Here is a 27,125-nt window from a genome sequence, read left to right as displayed (position 1 = left end):
CCCTAACCCTAACCCTAATTTCAACCCTAACCCTAACCCTAATTGCAACCCTAACCCTAACCCTAATTGCAACCCTAACCCATATTAGGGATTAATTGAAATAACTCCGCGCTGCTTGCTCGAAACATGCTGAAATTTGGTGTGGTTGATTGGCAGGCCACCCTTTATTAATCATGAAATGCACAAGTCTCTAGGACTTTCAGAAAAAAAGTTATTCAAAAATATCGTGTACTTTTTTTAATAGATTTGTTGGTTCCACCATTTCCGAAGGTCGTAGAAGCTCGGGGATGGTCCCAATGGATCGGGCAGAGCCACATTAGTGGAGATGGAACCAACTTCCAAGTCTCTATGACCTTCAGAAAAAAAGTTATTGAACAATATCTTGAACTCCTATAGGTTTTCATCCCTAACCCTAACCCTAATCACAACCAAAAAATCAAACACTAATCACAACCCTAACCCTACCCCTTCCAAAGGTCGTAGAAGCTCGGGGGTGGTACCAATGGATCGGGCATAGCCACATTAGTGGAGATGGAACCAACTTCCAAGTCTCTATGACCTACAGAAAAAAAGTTATTGAAGAATATCTTGAGCTCCAATGGGTATTCATGCCTAACCCTAATAGCAACCCTAACCCTAACCCTAATCACAACCCTAACCCTAACCCTAATTGCAACCCTAACCCTAACCCTAATTGCAACCCTAACCCATATTAGGGATTAATTGGAATAACTCCGCGTTGCTTGCTCGAAACGTGCTGAAATTCGGTGTGGTTGCGTGGCAGGCCACCCTTTATTAATCAAGAAATGCACAAGTCTCTAGGACTTTCAGAAGAAAAGTTATTCAAAAATATCGTGTACTTTTTAAAATAGATTTGGTGGTTTCACCATTTCCAAAGGTCGTAGAAGCTCGGGGATGGTCCCAATGGATCGGGCAGAGCCACATTAGTGGAGATGGAACCAACTTCCAAGTCTCTATGACCTTCAGAAAAAAAGTTATTGAACAATATCTTGAACTCCTATAGGTTTTCATCCCTAACCCTAACCCTAATCACAACCAAAAAATCAAACACTAATCACAACCCTAACCCTACCCCTTCCAAAGGTCGTAGAAGCTCGGGGGTGGTACCAATGGATCGGGCATAGCCACATTAGTGGAGATGGAACCAACTTCCAAGTCTCTATGACCTACAGAAAAAAAGTTATTGAAGAATATCTTGAGCTCCAATGGGTATTCATCCCTAACCCTAACCCTAATAGCAACCCTAACCCTAACCCTAATCACAACCCTAACCCTAACCCTAATTGCAACCCTAACCCTAACCCTAATTGCAACCCTAACCCATATTAGGGATTAATTGGAATAACTCCGCGTTGCTTGCTCGAAACGTGCTGAAATTCGGTGTGGTTGCGTGGCAGGCCACCCTTTATTAATCATGAAATGCACAAGTCTCTAGGACTTTCAGAAAAAAAGTTATTCAAAAATATCGTGTACTTTTTTTTATAGATTTGGTGGTTTCACCATTTCCGAAGGTCGTAGCAGCTCGGGGATGGTCCCAATGGATCGGGCAGAGCCACATTAGTGGAGATGGAACCAACTTCCAAGTCTCTATGACCTACAGAAAAAAAGTTATTGAAGAATATCTTGAGCTCCAATGGGTATTCATCCCTAACCCTAACCCTAATCACAACCAAAAAATCAAACACTAATCACAACCCTAAACCTACCCCTTTAAAAGGTCGTAGAAGCTCGGGGGTGGTACCAATGGATCGGGCATAGCCACATTAGTGGAGATGGAACCAACTTCCAAGTCTCTATGACCTACAGAAAAAAAGTTATTGAAGAATATCTTGAGCTCCAATGGGTATTCATCCCTAACCCTAACCCTAATAGCAACCCTAACCCTAACCCTAATCACAACCCTAACCCTAACCCTAATTGCAACCCTAACCCTAACCCTAATTGCAACCCTAACCCATATTAGGGATTAATTGGAATAACTCCGCGTTGCTTGCTCGAAACGTGCTGAAATTCGGTGTGGTTGCGTGGCAGGCCACCCTTTATTAATCAAGAAATGCACAAGTCTCTAGGACTTTCAGAAGAAAAGTTATTCAAAAATATCGTGTACTTTTTAAAATAGATTTGGTGGTTTCACCATTTCCAAAGGTCGTAGAAGCTCGGGGATGGTCCCAATGGATCGGGCATAGCCACATTAGTGGAGATGGAACCAACTTCCAAGTCTCTATGACCTACAGAAAAAAAGTTATTGAAGAATATCTTGAGCTCCAATGGGTATTCATCCCTAACCCTAACCCTAATAGCAACCCTAACCCTAATCACAACCCTAACCCTAACCCTAATTTCAACCCTAACCCTAACCCTAATTGCAACCCTAACCCTAACCCTAATTGCAATCCTAACCCATATTAGGGATTAATTGAAATAACTCCGCGCTGCTTGCTCGAAACATGCTGAAATTTGGTGTGGTTGATTGGCAGGCCACCCTTTATTAATCATGAAATGCACAAGTCTCTAGGACTTTCAGAAAAAAAGTTATTCAAAAATATCGTGTACTTTTTTTAATAGATTTGTTGGTTCCACCATTTCCGAAGGTCGTAGAAGCTCGGGGATGGTCCCAATGGATCGGGCAGAGCCACATTAGTGGAGATGGAACCAACTTCCAAGTCTCTATGACCTTCAGAAAAAAAGTTATTGAACAATATCTTGAACTCCTATAGGTTTTCATCCCTAACCCTAACCCTAATCACAACCAAAAAATCAAACACTAATCACAACCCTAACCCTACCCCTTCCAAAGGTCGTAGAAGCTCGGGGGTGGTACCAATGGATCGGGCATAGCCACATTAGTGGAGATGGAACCAACTTCCAAGTCTCTATGACCTACAGAAAAAAAGTTATTGAAGAATATCTTGAGCTCCAATGGGTATTCATGCCTAACCCTAATAGCAACCCTAACCCTAACCCTAATCACAACCCTAACCCTAACCCTAATTGCAACCCTAACCCTAACCCTAATTGCAACCCTAACCCATATTAGGGATTAATTGGAATAACTCCGCGTTGCTTGCTCAAAACGTGCTGAAATTTGGTGTGGTTGAGTGGCAGGCCACCCTTTATTAATCATGAAATGCACAAGTCTCTAGGACTTTCAGAAAAAAAGTTATTCAAAAATATCGTGTACTTTTTTTAATAGATTTGTTGGTTCCACCATTTCCGAAGGTCGTAGAAGCTCGGGGATGGTCCCAATGGATCGGGCAGAGCCACATTAGTGGAGATGGAACCAACTTCCAAGTCTCTATGACCTTCAGAAAAAAAGTTATTGAAGAATATCTTGAGCTCCAATGGGTATTCATGCCTAACCCTAATAGCAACCCTAACCCTAACCCTAATCACAACCCTAACCCTAACCCTAATTGCAACCCTAACCCTAACCCTAATTGCAACCCTAACCCATATTAGGGATTAATTGGAATAACTCCGCGTTGCTTGCTCAAAACGTGCTGAAATTTGGTGTGGTTGAGTGGCAGGCCACCCTTTATTAATCATGAAATGCACAAGTCTCTAGGACTTTCAGAAAAAAAGTTATTCAAAAATATCGTGTACTTTTTTTAATAGATTTGTTGGTTCCACCATTTCCGAAGGTCGTAGAAGCTCGGGGATGGTCCCAATGGATCGGGCAGAGCCACATTAGTGGAGATGGAACCAACTTCCAAGTCTCTATGACCTTCAGAAAAAAAGTTATTGAACAATATCTTGAACTCCTATAGGTTTTCATCCCTAACCCTAACCCTAATCACAACCAAAAAATCAAACACTAATCACAACCCTAACCCTACCCCTTCCAAAGGTCGTAGAAGCTCGGGGGTGGTACCAATGGATCGGGCATAGCCACATTAGTGGAGATGGAACCAACTTCCAAGTCTCTATGACCTACAGAAAAAAAGTTATTGAAGAATATCTTGAGCTCCAATGGGTATTCATCCCTAACCCTAACCCTAATAGCAACCCTAACCCTAACCCTAATCACAACCCTAACCCTAACCCTAATTGCAACCCTAACCCTAACCCTAATTGCAACCCTAACCCATATTAGGGATTAATTGGAATAACTCCGCGTTGCTTGCTCGAAACGTGCTGAAATTCGGTGTGGTTGCGTGGCAGGCCACCCTTTATTAATCATGAAATGCACAAGTCTCTAGGACTTTCAGAAAAAAAGTTATTCAAAAATATCGTGTACTTTTTTTTATAGATTTGGTGGTTTCACCATTTTCGAAGGTCGTAGCAGCTCGGGGATGGTCCCAATGGATCGGGCAGAGCCACATTAGTGGAGATGGAACCAACTTCCAAGTCTCTATGACCTACAGAAAAAAAGTTATTGAAGAATATCTTGAGCTCCAATGGGTATTCATCCCTAACCCTAACCCTAATAGCAACCCTAACCCTAATCACAACCCTAACCCTAACCCTAATTTCAACCCTAACCCTAACCCTAATTGCAACCCTAACCCTAACCCTAATTGCAATCCTAACCCATATTAGGGATTAATTGAAATAACTCCGCGCTGCTTGCTCGAAACATGCTGAAATTTGGTGTGGTTGATTGGCAGGCCACCCTTTATTAATCATGAAATGCACAAGTCTCTAGGACTTTCAGAAAAAAAGTTATTCAAAAATATCGTGTACTTTTTTTAATAGATTTGTTGGTTCCACCATTTCCGAAGGTCGTAGAAGCTCGGGGATGGTCCCAATGGATCGGGCAGAGCCACATTAGTGGAGATGGAACCAACTTCCAAGTCTCTATGACCTTCAGAAAAAAAGTTATTGAACAATATCTTGAACTCCTATAGGTTTTCATCCCTAACCCTAACCCTAATCACAACCAAAAAATCAAACACTAATCACAACCCTAACCCTACCCCTTCCAAAGGTCGTAGAAGCTCGGGGGTGGTACCAATGGATCGGGCATAGCCACATTAGTGGAGATGGAACCAACTTCCAAGTCTCTATGACCTACAGAAAAAAAGTTATTGAAGAATATCTTGAGCTCCAATGGGTATTCATGCCTAACCCTAATAGCAACCCTAACCCTAACCCTAATCACAACCCTAACCCTAACCCTAATTGCAACCCTAACCCTAACCCTAATTGCAACCCTAACCCATATTAGGGATTAATTGGAATAACTCCGCGTTGCTTGCTCAAAACGTGCTGAAATTTGGTGTGGTTGAGTGGCAGGCCACCCTTTATTAATCATGAAATGCACAAGTCTCTAGGACTTTCAGAAAAAAAGTTATTCAAAAATATCGTGTACTTTTTTTAATAGATTTGTTGGTTCCACCATTTCCGAAGGTCGTAGAAGCTCGGGGATGGTCCCAATGGATCGGGCAGAGCCACATTAGTGGAGATGGAACCAACTTCCAAGTCTCTATGACCTTCAGAAAAAAAGTTATTGAAGAATATCTTGAGCTCCAATGGGTATTCATCCCTAACCCTAACCCTAATCACAACCAAAAAATCAAACACTAATCACAACCCTAAACCTACCCCTTTAAAAGGTCGTAGAAGCTCGGGGGTGGTACCAATGGATCGGGCATAGCCACATTAGTGGAGATGGAACCAACTTCCAAGTCTCTATGACCTACAGAAAAAAAGTTATTGAAGAATATCTTGAGCTCCAATGGGTATTCATCCCTAACCCTAACCCTAATAGCAACCCTAACCCTAATCACAACCCTAACCCTAACCCTAATTTCAACCCTAACCCTAACCCTAATTGCAACCCTAACCCTAACCCTAATTGCAACCCTAACCCATATTAGGGATTAATTGGAATAACTCCGCGTTGCTTGCTCAAAACGTGCTGAAATTTGGTGTGGTTGAGTGGCAGGCCACCCTTTATTAATCATGAAATGCACAAGTCTCTAGGACTTTCAGAAAAAAAGTTATTCAAAAATATCGTGTACTTTTTTTAATAGATTTGTTGGTTCCACCATTTCCGAAGGTCGTAGAAGCTCGGGGATGGTCCCAATGGATCGGGCAGAGCCACATTAGTGGAGATGGAACCAACTTCCAAGTCTCTATGACCTTCAGAAAAAAAGTTATTGAACAATATCTTGAACTCCTATAGGTTTTCATCCCTAACCCTAACCCTAATCACAACCAAAAAATCAAACACTAATCACAACCCTAACCCTACCCCTTCCAAAGGTCGTAGAAGCTCGGGGGTGGTACCAATGGATCGGGCATAGCCACATTAGTGGAGATGGAACCAACTTCCAAGTCTCTATGACCTACAGAAAAAAAGTTATTGAAGAATATCTTGAGCTCCAATGGGTATTCATCCCTAACCCTAACCCTAATAGCAACCCTAACCCTAACCCTAATCACAACCCTAACCCTAACCCTAATTGCAACCCTAACCCTAACCCTAATTGCAACCCTAACCCATATTAGGGATTAATTGGAATAACTCCGCGTTGCTTGCTCGAAACGTGCTGAAATTCGGTGTGGTTGCGTGGCAGGCCACCCTTTATTAATCATGAAATGCACAAGTCTCTAGGACTTTCAGAAAAAAAGTTATTCAAAAATATCGTGTACTTTTTTTTATAGATTTGGTGGTTTCACCATTTTCGAAGGTCGTAGCAGCTCGGGGATGGTCCCAATGGATCGGGCAGAGCCACATTAGTAGAGATGGAACCAACTTCCAAGTCTCTATGACCTACAGAAAAAAAGTTATTGAAGAATATCTTGAGCTCCAATGGGTATTCATCCCTAACCCTAACCCTAATCACAACCAAAAAATCAAACACTAATCACAACCCTAAACCTACCCCTTTAAAAGGTCGTAGAAGCTCGGGGGTGGTACCAATGGATCGGGCATAGCCACATTAGTGGAGATGGAACCAACTTCCAAGTCTCTATGACCTACAGAAAAAAAGTTATTGAAGAATATCTTGAGCTCCAATGGGTATTCATCCCTAACCCTAACCCTAATAGCAACCCTAACCCTAATCACAACCCTAACCCTAACCCTAATTTCAACCCTAACCCTAACCCTAATTGCAACCCTAACCCTAACCCTAATTGCAACCCTAACCCATATTAGGGATTAATTGAAATAACTCCGCGCTGCTTGCTCGAAACATGCTGAAATTTGGTGTGGTTGATTGGCAGGCCACCCTTTATTAATCATGAAATGCACAAGTCTCTAGGACTTTCAGAAAAAAAGTTATTCAAAAATATCGTGTACTTTTTTTAATAGATTTGTTGGTTCCACCATTTCCGAAGGTCGTAGAAGCTCGGGGATGGTCCCAATGGATCGGGCAGAGCCACATTAGTGGAGATGGAACCAACTTCCAAGTCTCTATGACCTTCAGAAAAAAAGTTATTGAACAATATCTTGAACTCCTATAGGTTTTCATCCCTAACCCTAACCCTAATCACAACCAAAAAATCAAACACTAATCACAACCCTAACCCTACCCCTTCCAAAGGTCGTAGAAGCTCGGGGGTGGTACCAATGGATCGGGCATAGCCACATTAGTGGAGATGGAACCAACTTCCAAGTCTCTATGACCTACAGAAAAAAAGTTATTGAAGAATATCTTGAGCTCCAATGGGTATTCATGCCTAACCCTAATAGCAACCCTAACCCTAACCCTAATCACAACCCTAACCCTAACCCTAATTGCAACCCTAACCCTAACCCTAATTGCAACCCTAACCCATATTAGGGATTAATTGGAATAACTCCGCGTTGCTTGCTCGAAACGTGCTGAAATTCGGTGTGGTTGCGTGGCAGGCCACCCTTTATTAATCAAGAAATGCACAAGTCTCTAGGACTTTCAGAAGAAAAGTTATTCAAAAATATCGTGTACTTTTTAAAATAGATTTGGTGGTTTCACCATTTCCAAAGGTCGTAGAAGCTCGGGGATGGTCCCAATGGATCGGGCAGAGCCACATTAGTGGAGATGGAACCAACTTCCAAGTCTCTATGACCTTCAGAAAAAAAGTTATTGAACAATATCTTGAACTCCTATAGGTTTTCATCCCTAACCCTAACCCTAATCACAACCAAAAAATCAAACACTAATCACAACCCTAACCCTACCCCTTCCAAAGGTCGTAGAAGCTCGGGGGTGGTACCAATGGATCGGGCATAGCCACATTAGTGGAGATGGAACCAACTTCCAAGTCTCTATGACCTACAGAAAAAAAGTTATTGAAGAATATCTTGAGCTCCAATGGGTATTCATCCCTAACCCTAACCCTAATAGCAACCCTAACCCTAACCCTAATCACAACCCTAACCCTAACCCTAATTGCAACCCTAACCCTAACCCTAATTGCAACCCTAACCCATATTAGGGATTAATTGGAATAACTCCGCGTTGCTTGCTCGAAACGTGCTGAAATTCGGTGTGGTTGCGTGGCAGGCCACCCTTTATTAATCATGAAATGCACAAGTCTCTAGGACTTTCAGAAAAAAAGTTATTCAAAAATATCGTGTACTTTTTTTTATAGATTTGGTGGTTTCACCATTTCCGAAGGTCGTAGCAGCTCGGGGATGGTCCCAATGGATCGGGCAGAGCCACATTAGTGGAGATGGAACCAACTTCCAAGTCTCTATGACCTACAGAAAAAAAGTTATTGAAGAATATCTTGAGCTCCAATGGGTATTCATCCCTAACCCTAACCCTAATCACAACCAAAAAATCAAACACTAATCACAACCCTAAACCTACCCCTTTAAAAGGTCGTAGAAGCTCGGGGGTGGTACCAATGGATCGGGCATAGCCACATTAGTGGAGATGGAACCAACTTCCAAGTCTCTATGACCTACAGAAAAAAAGTTATTGAAGAATATCTTGAGCTCCAATGGGTATTCATGCCTAACCCTAATAGCAACCCTAACCCTAACCCTAATCACAACCCTAACCCTAACCCTAATTGCAACCCTAACCCTAACCCTAATTGCAACCCTAACCCATATTAGGGATTAATTGGAATAACTCCGCGTTGCTTGCTCGAAACGTGCTGAAATTCGGTGTGGTTGCGTGGCAGGCCACCCTTTATTAATCAAGAAATGCACAAGTCTCTAGGACTTTCAGAAGAAAAGTTATTCAAAAATATCGTGTACTTTTTAAAATAGATTTGGTGGTTTCACCATTTCCAAAGGTCGTAGAAGCTCGGGGATGGTCCCAATGGATCGGGCAGAGCCACATTAGTGGAGATGGAACCAACTTCCAAGTCTCTATGACCTTCAGAAAAAAAGTTATTGAACAATATCTTGAACTCCTATAGGTTTTCATCCCTAACCCTAACCCTAATCACAACCAAAAAATCAAACACTAATCACAACCCTAACCCTACCCCTTCCAAAGGTCGTAGAAGCTCGGGGGTGGTACCAATGGATCGGGCATAGCCACATTAGTGGAGATGGAACCAACTTCCAAGTCTCTATGACCTACAGAAAAAAAGTTATTGAAGAATATCTTGAGCTCCAATGGGTATTCATCCCTAACCCTAACCCTAATAGCAACCCTAACCCTAACCCTAATCACAACCCTAACCCTAACCCTAATTGCAACCCTAACCCTAACCCTAATTGCAACCCTAACCCATATTAGGGATTAATTGGAATAACTCCGCGTTGCTTGCTCGAAACGTGCTGAAATTCGGTGTGGTTGCGTGGCAGGCCACCCTTTATTAATCATGAAATGCACAAGTCTCTAGGACTTTCAGAAAAAAAGTTATTCAAAAATATCGTGTACTTTTTTTTATAGATTTGGTGGTTTCACCATTTCCGAAGGTCGTAGCAGCTCGGGGATGGTCCCAATGGATCGGGCAGAGCCACATTAGTGGAGAGGGAACCAACTTCCAAGTCTCTATGACCTACAGAAAAAAAGTTATTGAAGAATATCTTGAGCTCCAATGGGTATTCATCCCTAACCCTAACCCTAATCACAACCAAAAAATCAAACACTAATCACAACCCTAAACCTACCCCTTTAAAAGGTCGTAGAAGCTCGGGGGTGGTACCAATGGATCGGGCATAGCCACATTAGTGGAGATGGAACCAACTTCCAAGTCTCTATGACCTACAGAAAAAAAGTTATTGAAGAATATCTTGAGCTCCAATGGGTATTCATCCCTAACCCTAACCCTAATAGCAACCCTAACCCTAACCCTAATCACAACCCTAACCCTAACCCTAATTGCAACCCTAACCCTAACCCTAATTGCAACCCTAACCCATATTAGGGATTAATTGGAATAACTCCGCGTTGCTTGCTCGAAACGTGCTGAAATTCGGTGTGGTTGCGTGGCAGGCCACCCTTTATTAATCAAGAAATGCACAAGTCTCTAGGACTTTCAGAAGAAAAGTTATTCAAAAATATCGTGTACTTTTTAAAATAGATTTGGTGGTTTCACCATTTCCAAAGGTCGTAGAAGCTCGGGGATGGTCCCAATGGATCGGGCATAGCCACATTAGTGGAGATGGAACCAACTTCCAAGTCTCTATGACCTACAGAAAAAAAGTTATTGAAGAATATCTTGAGCTCCAATGGGTATTCATCCCTAACCCTAACCCTAATAGCAACCCTAACCCTAATCACAACCCTAACCCTAACCCTAATTTCAACCCTAACCCTAACCCTAATTGCAACCCTAACCCTAACCCTAATTGCAATCCTAACCCATATTAGGGATTAATTGAAATAACTCCGCGCTGCTTGCTCGAAACATGCTGAAATTTGGTGTGGTTGATTGGCAGGCCACCCTTTATTAATCATGAAATGCACAAGTCTCTAGGACTTTCAGAAAAAAAGTTATTCAAAAATATCGTGTACTTTTTTTAATAGATTTGTTGGTTCCACCATTTCCGAAGGTCGTAGAAGCTCGGGGATGGTCCCAATGGATCGGGCAGAGCCACATTAGTGGAGATGGAACCAACTTCCAAGTCTCTATGACCTTCAGAAAAAAAGTTATTGAACAATATCTTGAACTCCTATAGGTTTTCATCCCTAACCCTAACCCTAATCACAACCAAAAAATCAAACACTAATCACAACCCTAACCCTACCCCTTCCAAAGGTCGTAGAAGCTCGGGGGTGGTACCAATGGATCGGGCATAGCCACATTAGTGGAGATGGAACCAACTTCCAAGTCTCTATGACCTACAGAAAAAAAGTTATTGAAGAATATCTTGAGCTCCAATGGGTATTCATGCCTAACCCTAATAGCAACCCTAACCCTAACCCTAATCACAACCCTAACCCTAACCCTAATTGCAACCCTAACCCTAACCCTAATTGCAACCCTAACCCATATTAGGGATTAATTGGAATAACTCCGCGTTGCTTGCTCAAAACGTGCTGAAATTTGGTGTGGTTGAGTGGCAGGCCACCCTTTATTAATCATGAAATGCACAAGTCTCTAGGACTTTCAGAAAAAAAGTTATTCAAAAATATCGTGTACTTTTTTTAATAGATTTGTTGGTTCCACCATTTCCGAAGGTCGTAGAAGCTCGGGGATGGTCCCAATGGATCGGGCAGAGCCACATTAGTGGAGATGGAACCAACTTCCAAGTCTCTATGACCTTCAGAAAAAAAGTTATTGAAGAATATCTTGAGCTCCAATGGGTATTCATGCCTAACCCTAATAGCAACCCTAACCCTAACCCTAATCACAACCCTAACCCTAACCCTAATTGCAACCCTAACCCTAACCCTAATTGCAACCCTAACCCATATTAGGGATTAATTGGAATAACTCCGCGTTGCTTGCTCAAAACGTGCTGAAATTTGGTGTGGTTGAGTGGCAGGCCACCCTTTATTAATCATGAAATGCACAAGTCTCTAGGACTTTCAGAAAAAAAGTTATTCAAAAATATCGTGTACTTTTTTTAATAGATTTGTTGGTTCCACCATTTCCGAAGGTCGTAGAAGCTCGGGGATGGTCCCAATGGATCGGGCAGAGCCACATTAGTGGAGATGGAACCAACTTCCAAGTCTCTATGACCTTCAGAAAAAAAGTTATTGAACAATATCTTGAACTCCTATAGGTTTTCATCCCTAACCCTAACCCTAATCACAACCAAAAAATCAAACACTAATCACAACCCTAACCCTACCCCTTCCAAAGGTCGTAGAAGCTCGGGGGTGGTACCAATGGATCGGGCATAGCCACATTAGTGGAGATGGAACCAACTTCCAAGTCTCTATGACCTACAGAAAAAAAGTTATTGAAGAATATCTTGAGCTCCAATGGGTATTCATCCCTAACCCTAACCCTAATAGCAACCCTAACCCTAACCCTAATCACAACCCTAACCCTAACCCTAATTGCAACCCTAACCCTAACCCTAATTGCAACCCTAACCCATATTAGGGATTAATTGGAATAACTCCGCGTTGCTTGCTCGAAACGTGCTGAAATTCGGTGTGGTTGCGTGGCAGGCCACCCTTTATTAATCATGAAATGCACAAGTCTCTAGGACTTTCAGAAAAAAAGTTATTCAAAAATATCGTGTACTTTTTTTTATAGATTTGGTGGTTTCACCATTTTCGAAGGTCGTAGCAGCTCGGGGATGGTCCCAATGGATCGGGCAGAGCCACATTAGTGGAGATGGAACCAACTTCCAAGTCTCTATGACCTACAGAAAAAAAGTTATTGAAGAATATCTTGAGCTCCAATGGGTATTCATCCCTAACCCTAACCCTAATAGCAACCCTAACCCTAATCACAACCCTAACCCTAACCCTAATTTCAACCCTAACCCTAACCCTAATTGCAACCCTAACCCTAACCCTAATTGCAATCCTAACCCATATTAGGGATTAATTGAAATAACTCCGCGCTGCTTGCTCGAAACATGCTGAAATTTGGTGTGGTTGATTGGCAGGCCACCCTTTATTAATCATGAAATGCACAAGTCTCTAGGACTTTCAGAAAAAAAGTTATTCAAAAATATCGTGTACTTTTTTTAATAGATTTGTTGGTTCCACCATTTCCGAAGGTCGTAGAAGCTCGGGGATGGTCCCAATGGATCGGGCAGAGCCACATTAGTGGAGATGGAACCAACTTCCAAGTCTCTATGACCTTCAGAAAAAAAGTTATTGAACAATATCTTGAACTCCTATAGGTTTTCATCCCTAACCCTAACCCTAATCACAACCAAAAAATCAAACACTAATCACAACCCTAACCCTACCCCTTCCAAAGGTCGTAGAAGCTCGGGGGTGGTACCAATGGATCGGGCATAGCCACATTAGTGGAGATGGAACCAACTTCCAAGTCTCTATGACCTACAGAAAAAAAGTTATTGAAGAATATCTTGAGCTCCAATGGGTATTCATGCCTAACCCTAATAGCAACCCTAACCCTAACCCTAATCACAACCCTAACCCTAACCCTAATTGCAACCCTAACCCTAACCCTAATTGCAACCCTAACCCATATTAGGGATTAATTGGAATAACTCCGCGTTGCTTGCTCAAAACGTGCTGAAATTTGGTGTGGTTGAGTGGCAGGCCACCCTTTATTAATCATGAAATGCACAAGTCTCTAGGACTTTCAGAAAAAAAGTTATTCAAAAATATCGTGTACTTTTTTTAATAGATTTGTTGGTTCCACCATTTCCGAAGGTCGTAGAAGCTCGGGGATGGTCCCAATGGATCGGGCAGAGCCACATTAGTGGAGATGGAACCAACTTCCAAGTCTCTATGACCTTCAGAAAAAAAGTTATTGAAGAATATCTTGAGCTCCAATGGGTATTCATCCCTAACCCTAACCCTAATCACAACCAAAAAATCAAACACTAATCACAACCCTAAACCTACCCCTTTAAAAGGTCGTAGAAGCTCGGGGGTGGTACCAATGGATCGGGCATAGCCACATTAGTGGAGATGGAACCAACTTCCAAGTCTCTATGACCTACAGAAAAAAAGTTATTGAAGAATATCTTGAGCTCCAATGGGTATTCATCCCTAACCCTAACCCTAATAGCAACCCTAACCCTAATCACAACCCTAACCCTAACCCTAATTTCAACCCTAACCCTAACCCTAATTGCAACCCTAACCCTAACCCTAATTGCAACCCTAACCCATATTAGGGATTAATTGGAATAACTCCGCGTTGCTTGCTCAAAACGTGCTGAAATTTGGTGTGGTTGAGTGGCAGGCCACCCTTTATTAATCATGAAATGCACAAGTCTCTAGGACTTTCAGAAAAAAAGTTATTCAAAAATATCGTGTACTTTTTTTAATAGATTTGTTGGTTCCACCATTTCCGAAGGTCGTAGAAGCTCGGGGATGGTCCCAATGGATCGGGCAGAGCCACATTAGTGGAGATGGAACCAACTTCCAAGTCTCTATGACCTTCAGAAAAAAAGTTATTGAACAATATCTTGAACTCCTATAGGTTTTCATCCCTAACCCTAACCCTAATCACAACCAAAAAATCAAACACTAATCACAACCCTAACCCTACCCCTTCCAAAGGTCGTAGAAGCTCGGGGGTGGTACCAATGGATCGGGCATAGCCACATTAGTGGAGATGGAACCAACTTCCAAGTCTCTATGACCTACAGAAAAAAAGTTATTGAAGAATATCTTGAGCTCCAATGGGTATTCATCCCTAACCCTAACCCTAATAGCAACCCTAACCCTAACCCTAATCACAACCCTAACCCTAACCCTAATTGCAACCCTAACCCTAACCCTAATTGCAACCCTAACCCATATTAGGGATTAATTGGAATAACTCCGCGTTGCTTGCTCGAAACGTGCTGAAATTCGGTGTGGTTGCGTGGCAGGCCACCCTTTATTAATCATGAAATGCACAAGTCTCTAGGACTTTCAGAAAAAAAGTTATTCAAAAATATCGTGTACTTTTTTTTATAGATTTGGTGGTTTCACCATTTTCGAAGGTCGTAGCAGCTCGGGGATGGCCCCAATGGATCGGGCAGAGCCACATTAGTGGAGATGGAACCAACTTCCAAGTCTCTATGACCTACAGAAAAAAAGTTATTGAAGAATATCTTGAGCTCCAATGGGTATTCATCCCTAACCCTAACCCTAATCACAACCAAAAAATCAAACACTAATCACAACCCTAAACCTACCCCTTTAAAAGGTCGTAGAAGCTCGGGGGTGGTACCAATGGATCGGGCATAGCCACATTAGTGGAGATGGAACCAACTTCCAAGTCTCTATGACCTACAGAAAAAAAGTTATTGAAGAATATCTTGAGCTCCAATGGGTATTCATCCCTAACCCTAACCCTAATAGCAACCCTAACCCTAATCACAACCCTAACCCTAACCCTAATTTCAACCCTAACCCTAACCCTAATTGCAACCCTAACCCTAACCCTAATTGCAACCCTAACCCATATTAGGGATTAATTGGAATAACTCCGCGTTGCTTGCTCAAAACGTGCTGAAATTTGGTGTGGTTGAGTGGCAGGCCACCCTTTATTAATCATGAAATGCACAAGTCTCTAGGACTTTCAGAAAAAAAGTTATTCAAAAATATCGTGTACTTTTTTTAATAGATTTGTTGGTTCCACCATTTCCGAAGGTCGTAGAAGCTCGGGGATGGTCCCAATGGATCGGGCAGAGCCACATTAGTGGAGATGGAACCAACTTCCAAGTCTCTATGACCTTCAGAAAAAAAGTTATTGAAGAATATCTTGAGCTCCAATGGGTATTCATGCCTAACCCTAATAGCAACCCTAACCCTAACCCTAATCACAACCCTAACCCTAACCCTAATTGCAACCCTAACCCTAACCCTAATTGCAACCCTAACCCATATTAGGGATTAATTGGAATAACTCCGCGTTGCTTGCTCAAAACGTGCTGAAATTTGGTGTGGTTGAGTGGCAGGCCACCCTTTATTAATCATGAAATGCACAAGTCTCTAGGACTTTCAGAAAAAAAGTTATTCAAAAATATCGTGTACTTTTTTTAATAGATTTGTTGGTTCCACCATTTCCGAAGGTCGTAGAAGCTCGGGGATGGTCCCAATGGATCGGGCAGAGCCACATTAGTGGAGATGGAACCAACTTCCAAGTCTCTATGACCTTCAGAAAAAAAGTTATTGAACAATATCTTGAACTCCTATAGGTTTTCATCCCTAACCCTAACCCTAATCACAACCAAAAAATCAAACACTAATCACAACCCTAACCCTACCCCTTCCAAAGGTCGTAGAAGCTCGGGGGTGGTACCAATGGATCGGGCATAGCCACATTAGTGGAGATGGAACCAACTTCCAAGTCTCTATGACCTACAGAAAAAAAGTTATTGAAGAATATCTTGAGCTCCAATGGGTATTCATCCCTAACCCTAACCCTAATAGCAACCCTAACCCTAACCCTAATCACAACCCTAACCCTAACCCTAATTGCAACCCTAACCCTAACCCTAATTGCAACCCTAACCCATATTAGGGATTAATTGGAATAACTCCGCGTTGCTTGCTCGAAACGTGCTGAAATTCGGTGTGGTTGCGTGGCAGGCCACCCTTTATTAATCATGAAATGCACAAGTCTCTAGGACTTTCAGAAAAAAAGTTATTCAAAAATATCGTGTACTTTTTTTTATAGATTTGGTGGTTTCACCATTTTCGAAGGTCGTAGCAGCTCGGGGATGGTCCCAATGGATCGGGCAGAGCCACATTAGTGGAGATGGAACCAACTTCCAAGTCTCTATGACCTACAGAAAAAAAGTTATTGAAGAATATCTTGAGCTCCAATGGGTATTCATCCCTAACCCTAACCCTAATCACAACCAAAAAATCAAACACTAATCACAACCCTAAACCTACCCCTTTAAAAGGTCGTAGAAGCTCGGGGGTGGTACCAATGGATCGGGCATAGCCACATTAGTGGAGATGGAACCAACTTCCAAGTCTCTATGACCTACAGAAAAAAAGTTATTGAAGAATATCTTGAGCTCCAATGGGTATTCATCCCTAACCCTAACCCTAATAGCAACCCTAACCCTAATCACAACCCTAACCCTAACCCTAATTTCAACCCTAACCCTAACCCTAATTGCAACCCTAACCCTAACCCTAATTGCAACCCTAACCCATATTAGGGATTAATTGAAATAACTCCGCGCTGCTTGCTCGAAACATGCTGAAATTTGGTGTGGTTGATTGGCAGGCCACCCTTTATTAATCATGAAATGCACAAGTCTCTAGGACTTTCAGAAAAAAAGTTATTCAAAAATATCGTGTACTTTTTTTAATAGATTTGTTGGTTCCACCATTTCCGAAGGTCGTAGAAGCTCGGGGATGGTCCCAATGGATCGGGCAGAGCCACATTAGTGGAGATGGAACCAACTTCCAAGTCTCTATGACCTTCAGAAAAAAAGTTATTGAACAATATCTTGAACTCCTATAGGTTTTCATCCCTAACCCTAACCCTAATCACAACCAAAAAATCAAACACTAATCACAACCCTAACCCTACCCCTTCCAAAGGTCGTAGAAGCTCGGGGGTGGTACCAATGGATCGGGCATAGCCACATTAGTGGAGATGGAACCAACTTCCAAGTCTCTATGACCTACAGAAAAAAAGTTATTGAAGAATATCTTGAGCTCCAATGGGTATTCATGCCTAACCCTAATAGCAACCCTAACCCTAACCCTAATCACAACCCTAACCCTAACCCTAATTGCAACCCTAACCCTAACCCTAATTGCAACCCTAACCCATATTAGGGATTAATTGGAATAACTCCGCGTTGCTTGCTCGAAACGTGCTGAAATTCGGTGTGGTTGCGTGGCAGGCCACCCTTTATTAATCAAGAAATGCACAAGTCTCTAGGACTTTCAGAAGAAAAGTTATTCAAAAATATCGTGTACTTTTTAAAATAGATTTGGTGGTTTCACCATTTCCAAAGGTCGTAGAAGCTCGGGGATGGTCCCAATGGATCGGGCAGAGCCACATTAGTGGAGATGGAACCAACTTCCAAGTCTCTATGACCTTCAGAAAAAAAGTTATTGAACAATATCTTGAACTCCTATAGGTTTTCATCCCTAACCTTAACCCTAATCACAACCAAAAAATCAAACACTAATCACAACCCTAACCCTACCCCTTCCAAAGGTCGTAGAAGCTCGGGGGTGGTACCAATGGATCGGGCATAGCCACATTAGTGGAGATGGAACCAACTTCCAAGTCTCTATGACCTACAGAAAAAAAGTCATTGAAGAATATCTTGAGCTCCAATGGGTATTCATCCCTAACCCTAACCCTAATAGCAACCCTAACCCTAACCCTAATCACAACCCTAACCCTAACCCTAATTGCAACCCTAACCCTAACCCTAATTGCAACCCTAACCCATATTAGGGATTAATTGGAATAACTCCGCGTTGCTTGCTCGAAACGTGCTGAAATTCGGTGTGGTTGCGTGGCAGGCCACCCTTTATTAATCATGAAATGCACAAGTCTCTAGGACTTTCAGAAAAAAAGTTATTCAAAAATATCGTGTACTTTTTTTAATAGATTTGTTGGTTCCACCATTTCCGAAGGTCGTAGAAGCTCGGGGATGGTCCCAATGGATCGGGCAGAGCCACATTAGTGGAGATGGAACCAACTTCCAAGTCTCTATGACCTTCAGAAAAAAAGTTATTGAACAATATCTTGAACTCCTATAGGTTTTCATCCCTAACCCTAACCCTAATCACAACCAAAAAATCAAACACTAATCACAACCCTAACCCTACCCCTTCCAAAGGTCGTAGAAGCTCGGGGGTGGTACCAATGGATCGGGCATAGCCACATTAGTGGAGATGGAACCAACTTCCAAGTCTCTATGACCTACAGAAAAAAAGTTATTGAAGAATATCTTGAGCTCCAATGGGTATTCATCCCTAACCCTAACCCTAATAGCAACCCTAACCCTAACCCTAATCACAACCCTAACCCTAACCCTAATTGCAACCCTAACCCTAACCCTAATTGCAACCCTAACCCATATTAGGGATTAATTGGAATAACTCCGCGTTGCTTGCTCGAAACGTGCTGAAATTCGGTGTGGTTGCGTGGCAGGCCACCCTTTATTAATCATGAAATGCACAAGTCTCTAGGACTTTCAGAAAAAAAGTTATTCAAAAATATCGTGTACTTTTTTTAATAGATTTGTTGGTTCCACCATTTCCGAAGGTCGTAGAAGCTCGGGGATGGTCCCAATGGATCGGGCAGAGCCACATTAGTGGAGATGGAACCAACTTCCAAGTCTCTATGACCTTCAGAAAAAAAGTTATTGAACAATATCTTGAACTCCTATAGGTTTTCATCCCTAACCCTAACCCTAATCACAACCAAAAAATCAAACACTAATCACAACCCTAACCCTACCCCTTCCAAAGGTCGTAGAAGCTCGGGGGTGGTACCAATGGATCGGGCATAGCCACATTAGTGGAGATGGAACCAACTTCCAAGTCTCTATGACCTACAGAAAAAAAGTTATTGAAGAATATCTTGAGCTCCAATGGGTATTCATGCCTAACCCTAATAGCAACCCTAACCCTAACCCTAATCACAACCCTAACCCTAACCCTAATTGCAACCCTAACCCTAACCCTAATTGCAACCCTAACCCATATTAGGGATTAATTGGAATAACTCCGCGTTGCTTGCTCGAAACGTGCTGAAATTCGGTGTGGTTGCGTGGCAGGCCACCCTTTATTAATCAAGAAATGCACAAGTCTCTAGGACTTTCAGAAGAAAAGTTATTCAAAAATATCGTGTACTTTTTAAAATAGATTTGGTGGTTTCACCATTTCCAAAGGTCGTAGAAGCTCGGGGATGGTCCCAATGGATCGGGCAGAGCCACATTAGTGGAGATGGAACCAACTTCCAAGTCTCTATGACCTTCAGAAAAAAAGTTATTGAACAATATCTTGAACTCCTATAGGTTTTCATCCCTAACCCTAACCCTAATCACAACCAAAAAATCAAACACTAATCACAACCCTAACCCTACCCCTTCCAAAGGTTGTAGAAGCTCGGGGGTGGTACCAATGGATCGGGCATAGCCACATTAGTGGAGATGGAACCAACTTCCAAGTCTCTATGACCTACAGAAAAAAAGTTATTGAAGAATATCTTGAGCTCCAATGGGTATTCATCCCTAACCCTAACCCTAATAGCAACCCTAACCCTAACCCTAATCACAACCCTAACCCTAACCCTAATCACAACCCTAACCCTAACCCTAATTGCAACCCTAACCCTAACCCTAATTGCAACCCTAACCCATATTAGGGATTAATTGGAATAACTCCGCGTTGCTTGCTCGAAACGTGCTGAAATTCGGTGTGGTTGCGTGGCAGGCCACCCTTTATTAATCATGAAATGCACAAGTCTCTAGGACTTTCAGAAAAAAAGTTATTCAAAAATATCGTGTACTTTTTTTTATAGATTTGGTGGTTTCACCATTTCCGAAGGTCGTAGCAGCTCGGGGATGGTCCCAATGGATCGGGCAGAGCCACATTAGTGGAGATGGAACCAACTTCCAAGTCTCTATGACCTACAGAAAAAAAGTTATTGAAGAATATCTTGAGCTCCAATGGGTATTCATCCCTAACCCTAACCCTAATCACAACCAAAAAATCAAACACTAATCACAACCCTAAACCTACCCCTTTAAAAGGTCGTAGAAGCTCGGGGGTGGTACCAATGGATCGGGCATAGCCACATTAGTGGAGATGGAACCAACTTCCAAGTCTCTATGACCTACAGAAAAAAAGTTATTGAAGAATATCTTGAGCTCCAATGGGTATTCATCCCTAACCCTAACCCTAATAGCAACCCTAACCCTAACCCTAATCACAACCCTAACCCTAACCCTAATTGCAACCCTAACCCTAACCCTAATTGCAACCCTAACCCATATTAGGGATTAATTGGAATAACTCCGCGTTGCTTGCTCGAAACGTGCTGAAATTCGGTGTGGTTGCGTGGCAGGCCACCCTTTATTAATCATGAAATGCACAAGTCTCTAGGACTTTCAGAAAAAAAGTTATTCAAAAATATCGTGTACTTTTTTTTATAGATTTGGTGGTTTCACCATTTCCGAAGGTCGTAGCAGCTCGGGGATGGTCCCAATGGATCGGGCAGAGCCACATTAGTGGAGATGGAACCAACTTCCAAGTCTCTATGACCTACAGAAAAAAAGTTATTGAAGAATATCTTGAGCTCCAATGGGTATTCATCCCTAACCCTAACCCTAATCACAACCAAAGAATCAAACACTAATCACAACCCTAAACCTACCCCTTTAAAAGGTCGTAGAAGCTCGGGGGTGGTACCAATGGATCGGGCATAGCCACATTAGTGGAGATGGAACCAACTTCCAAGTCTCTATGACCTACAGAAAAAAAGTTATTGAAGAATATCTTGAGCTCCAATGGGTATTCATCCCTAACCCTAACCCTAATAGCAACCCTAACCCTAATCACAACCCTAACCCTAACCCTAATTTCAACCCTAACCCTAACCCTAATTGCAACCCTAACCCTAACCCTAATTGCAACCCTAACCCATATTAGGGATTAATTGAAATAACTCCGCGCTGCTTGCTCGAAACATGCTGAAATTTGGTGTGGTTGAGTGGCAGGCCACCCTTTATTAATCATGAAATGCACAAGTCTCTAGGACTTTCAGAAAAAAAGTTATTCAAAAATATTGTGTACTTTTTTTAATAGATTTGTTGGTTCCACCATTTCCGAAGGTCGTAGAAGCTCGGGGATGGTCCCAATGGATCGGGCAGAGCCACATTAGTGGAGATGGAACCAACTTCCAAGTCTCTATGACCTTCAGAAAAAAAGTTATTGAACAATATCTTGAACTCCTATAGGTTTTCATCCCTAACCCTAACCCTAATCACAACCAAAAAATCAAACACTAATCACAACCCTAACCCTACCCCTTCCAAAGGTCGTAGAAGCTCGGGGGTGGTACCAATGGATCGGGCATAGCCACATTAGTGGAGATGGAACCAACTTCCAAGTCTCTATGACCTACAGAAAAAAAGTTATTGAAGAATATCTTGAGCTCCAATGGGTATTCATGCCTAACCCTAATAGCAACCCTAACCCTAACCCTAATCACAACCCTAACCCTAACCCTAATTGCAACCCTAACCCTAACCCTAATTGCAACCCTAACCCATATTAGGGATTAATTGGAATAACTCCGCGTTGCTTGCTCGAAACGTGCTGAAATTCGGTGTGGTTGCGTGGCAGGCCACCCTTTATTAATCAAGAAATGCACAAGTCTCTAGGACTTTCAGAAGAAAAGTTATTCAAAAATATCGTGTACTTTTTAAAATAGATTTGGTGGTTTCACCATTTCCAAAGGTCGTAGAAGCTCGGGGATGGTCCCAATGGATCGGGCAGAGCCACATTAGTGGAGATGGAACCAACTTCCAAGTCTCTATGACCTTCAGAAAAAAAGTTATTGAACAATATCTTGAACTCCTATAGGTTTTCATCCCTAACCCTAACCCTAATCACAACCAAAAAATCAAACACTAATCACAACCCTAACCCTACCCCTTCCAAAGGTCGTAGAAGCTCGGGGGTGGTACCAATGGATCGGGCATAGCCACATTAGTGGAGATGGAACCAACTTCCAAGTCTCTATGACCTACAGAAAAAAAGTTATTGAAGAATATCTTGAGCTCCAATGGGTATTCATCCCTAACCCTAACCCTAATAGCAACCCTAACCCTAACCCTAATCACAACCCTAACCCTAACCCTAATTGCAACCCTAACCCTAACCCTAATTGCAACCCTAACCCATATTAGGGATTAATTGGAATAACTCCGCGTTGCTTGCTCGAAACGTGCTGAAATTCGGTGTGGTTGCGTGGCAGGCCACCCTTTATTAATCATGAAATGCACAAGTCTCTAGGACTTTCAGAAAAAAAGTTATTCAAAAATATCGTGTACTTTTTTTTATAGATTTGGTGGTTTCACCATTTCCGAAGGTCGTAGCAGCTCGGGGATGGTCCCAATGGATCGGGCAGAGCCACATTAGTGGAGATGGAACCAACTTCCAAGTCTCTATGACCTACAGAAAAAAAGTTATTGAAGAATATCTTGAGCTCCAATGGGTATTCATCCCTAACCCTAACCCTAATCACAACCAAAAAATCAAACACTAATCACAACCCTAAACCTACCCCTTTAAAAGGTCGTAGAAGCTCGGGGGTGGTACCAATGGATCGGGCATAGCCACATTAGTGGAGATGGAACCAACTTCCAAGTCTCTATGACCTACAGAAAAAAAGTTATTGAAGAATATCTTGAGCTCCAATGGGTATTCATCCCTAACCCTAACCCTAATAGCAACCCTAACCCTAACCCTAATCACAACCCTAACCCTAACCCTAATTGCAACCCTAACCCTAACCCTAATTGCAACCCTAACCCATATTAGGGATTAATTGGAATAACTCCGCGTTGCTTGCTCGAAACGTGCTGAAATTCGGTGTGGTTGCGTGGCAGGCCACCCTTTATTAATCATGAAATGCACAAGTCTCTAGGACTTTCAGAAAAAAAGTTATTCAAAAATATCGTGTACTTTTTTTTATAGATTTGGTGGTTTCACCATTTCCGAAGGTCGTAGCAGCTCGGGGATGGTCCCAATGGATCGGGCAGAGCCACATTAGTGGAGATGGAACCAACTTCCAAGTCTCTATGACCTACAGAAAAAAAGTTATTGAAGAATATCTTGAGCTCCAATGGGTATTCATCCCTAACCCTAACCCTAATCACAACCAAAGAATCAAACACTAATCACAACCCTAAACCTACCCCTTTAAAAGGTCGTAGAAGCTCGGGAGTGGTACCAATGGATCGGGCATAGCCACATTAGTGGAGATGGAACCAACTTCCAAGTCTCTATGACCTACAGAAAAAAAGTTATTGAAGAATATCTTGAGCTCCAATGGGTATTCATCCCTAACCCTAACCCTAATCACAACCAAAGAATCAAACACTAATCACAACCCTAAACCTACCCCTTTAAAAGGTCGTAGAAGCTCGGGGGTGGTACCAATGGATCGGGCATAGCCACATTAGTGGAGATGGAACCAACTTCCAAGTCTCTATGACCTACAGAAAAAAAGTTATTGAAGAATATCTTGAGCTCCAATGGGTATTCATCCCTAACCCTAACCCTAATAGCAACCCTAACCCTAATCACAACCCTAACCCTAACCCTAATTTCAACCCTAACCCTAACCCTAATTGCAACCCTAACCCTAACCCTAATTGCAACCCTAACCCATATTAGGGATTAATTGAAATAACTCCGCGCTGCTTGCTCGAAACATGCTGAAATTTGGTGTGGTTGAGTGGCAGGCCACCCTTTATTAATCATGAAATGCACAAGTCTCTAGGCCTTTCAGAAAAAAAGTTATTCAAAAATATCGTGTACTTTTTTTAATAGATTTGTTGGTTCCACCATTTCCGAAGGTCGTAGAAGCTCGGGGATGGTCCCAATGGATCGGGCAGAGCCACATTAGTGGAGATGGAACCAACTTCCAAGTCTCTATGACCTTCAGAAAAAAAGTTATTGAACAATATCTTGAACTCCTATAGGTTTTCATCCCTAACCCTAACCCTAATCACAACCAAAAAATCAAACACTAATCACAACCCTAACCCTACCCCTTCCAAAGGTCGTAGAAGCTCGGGGGTGGTACCAATGGATCGGGCATAGCCACATTAGTGGAGATGGAACCAACTTCCAAGTCTCTATGACCTACAGAAAAAAAGTTATTGAAGAATATCTTGAGCTCCAATGGGTATTCATGCCTAACCCTAATAGCAACCCTAACCCTAACCCTAATCACAACCCTAACCCTAACCCTAATTGCAACCCTAACCCTAACCCTAATTGCAACCCTAACCCATATTAGGGATTAATTGGAATAACTCCGCGTTGCTTGCTCGAAACGTGCTGAAATTCGGTGTGGTTGCGTGGCAGGCCACCCTTTATTAATCAAGAAATGCACAAGTCTCTAGGACTTTCAGAAGAAAAGTTATTCAAAAATATCGTGTACTTTTTAAAATAGATTTGGTGGTTTCACCATTTCCAAAGGTCGTAGAAGCTCGGGGATGGTCCCAATGGATCGGGCAGAGCCACATTAGTGGAGATGGAACCAACTTCCAAGTCTCTATGACCTTCAGAAAAAAAGTTATTGAACAATATCTTGAACTCCTATAGGTTTTCATCCCTAACCCTAACCCTAATCACAACCAAAAAATCAAACACTAATCACAACCCTAACCCTACCCCTTCCAAAGGTCGTAGAAGCTCGGGGGTGGTACCAATGGATCGGGCATAGCCACATTAGTGGAGATGGAACCAACTTCCAAGTCTCTATGACCTACAGAAAAAAAGTTATTGAAGAATATCTTGAGCTCCAATGGGTATTCATCCCTAACCCTAACCCTAATAGCAACCCTAACCCTAACCCTAATCACAACCCTAACCCTAACCCTAATTGCAACCCTAACCCTAACCCTAATTGCAACCCTAACCCATATTAGGGATTAATTGGAATAACTCCGCGTTGCTTGCTCGAAACGTGCTGAAATTCGGTGTGGTTGCGTGGCAGGCCACCCTTTATTAATCATGAAATGCACAAGTCTCTAGGACTTTCAGAAAAAAAGTTATTCAAAAATATCGTGTACTTTTTTTTATAGATTTGGTGGTTTCACCATTTCCGAAGGTCGTAGCAGCTCGGGGATGGTCCCAATGGATCGGGCAGAGCCACATTAGTGGAGATGGAACCAACTTCCAAGTCTCTATGACCTACAGAAAAAAAGTTATTGAAGAATATCTTGAGCTCCAATGGGTATTCATCCCTAACCCTAACCCTAATCACAACCAAAAAATCAAACACTAATCACAACCCTAAACCTACCCCTTTAAAAGGTCGTAGAAGCTCGGGGGTGGTACCAATGGATCGGGCATAGCCACATTAGTGGAGATGGAACCAACTTCCAAGTCTCTATGACCTACAGAAAAAAAGTTATTGAAGAATATCTTGAGCTCCAATGGGTATTCATCCCTAACCCTAACCCTAATAGCAACCCTAACCCTAATCACAACCCTAACCCTAACCCTAATTTCAACCCTAACCCTAACCCTAATTGCAACCCTAACCCTAACCCTAATTGCAACCCTAACCCATATTAGGGATTAATTGAAATAACTCCGCGCTGCTTGCTCGAAACATGCTGAAATTTGGTATGGTTGAGTGGCAGGCCACCCTTTATTAATCATGAAATGCACAAGTCTCTAGGACTTTCAGAAAAAAAGTTATTCAAAAATATCGTGTACTTTTTTTAATAGATTTGTTGGTTCCACCATTTCCGAAGGTCGTAGAAGCTCGGGGATGGTCCCAATGGATCGGGCAGAGCCACATTAGTGGAGATGGAACCAACTTCCAAGTCTCTATGACCTTCAGAAAAAAAGTTATTGAACAATATCTTGAACTCCTATAGGTTTTCATCCCTAACCCTAACCCTAATCACAACCAAAAAATCAAACACTAATCACAACCCTAACCCTACCCCTTCCAAAGGTCGTAGAAGCTCGGGGGTGGTACCAATGGATCGGGCATAGCCACATTAGTGGAGATGGAACCAACTTCCAAGTCTCTATGACCTACAGAAAAAAAGTTATTGAAGAATATCTTGAGCTCCAATGGGTATTCATGCCTAACCCTAATAGCAACCCTAACCCTAACCCTAATCACAACCCTAACCCTAACCCTAATTGCAACCCTAACCCTAACCCTAATTGCAACCCTAACCCATATTAGGGATTAATTGGAATAACTCCGCGTTGCTTGCTCGAAACGTGCTGAAATTCGGTGTGGTTGCGTGGCAGGCCACCCTTTATTAATCAAGAAATGCACAAGTCTCTAGGACTTTCAGAAGAAAAGTTATTCAAAAATATCGTGTACTTTTTAAAATAGATTTGGTGGTTTCACCATTTCCAAAGGTCGTAGAAGCTCGGGGATGGTCCCAATGGATCGGGCAGAGCCAC

Source organism: Paralichthys olivaceus, chromosome 3, assembly GCF_024713975.1.
Source record: "Paralichthys olivaceus isolate ysfri-2021 chromosome 3, ASM2471397v2, whole genome shotgun sequence".
NCBI classification, from domain to species: domain Eukaryota; kingdom Metazoa; phylum Chordata; class Actinopteri; order Pleuronectiformes; family Paralichthyidae; genus Paralichthys; species Paralichthys olivaceus.
Note: the sequence above shows the minus strand (reverse complement) of the source record.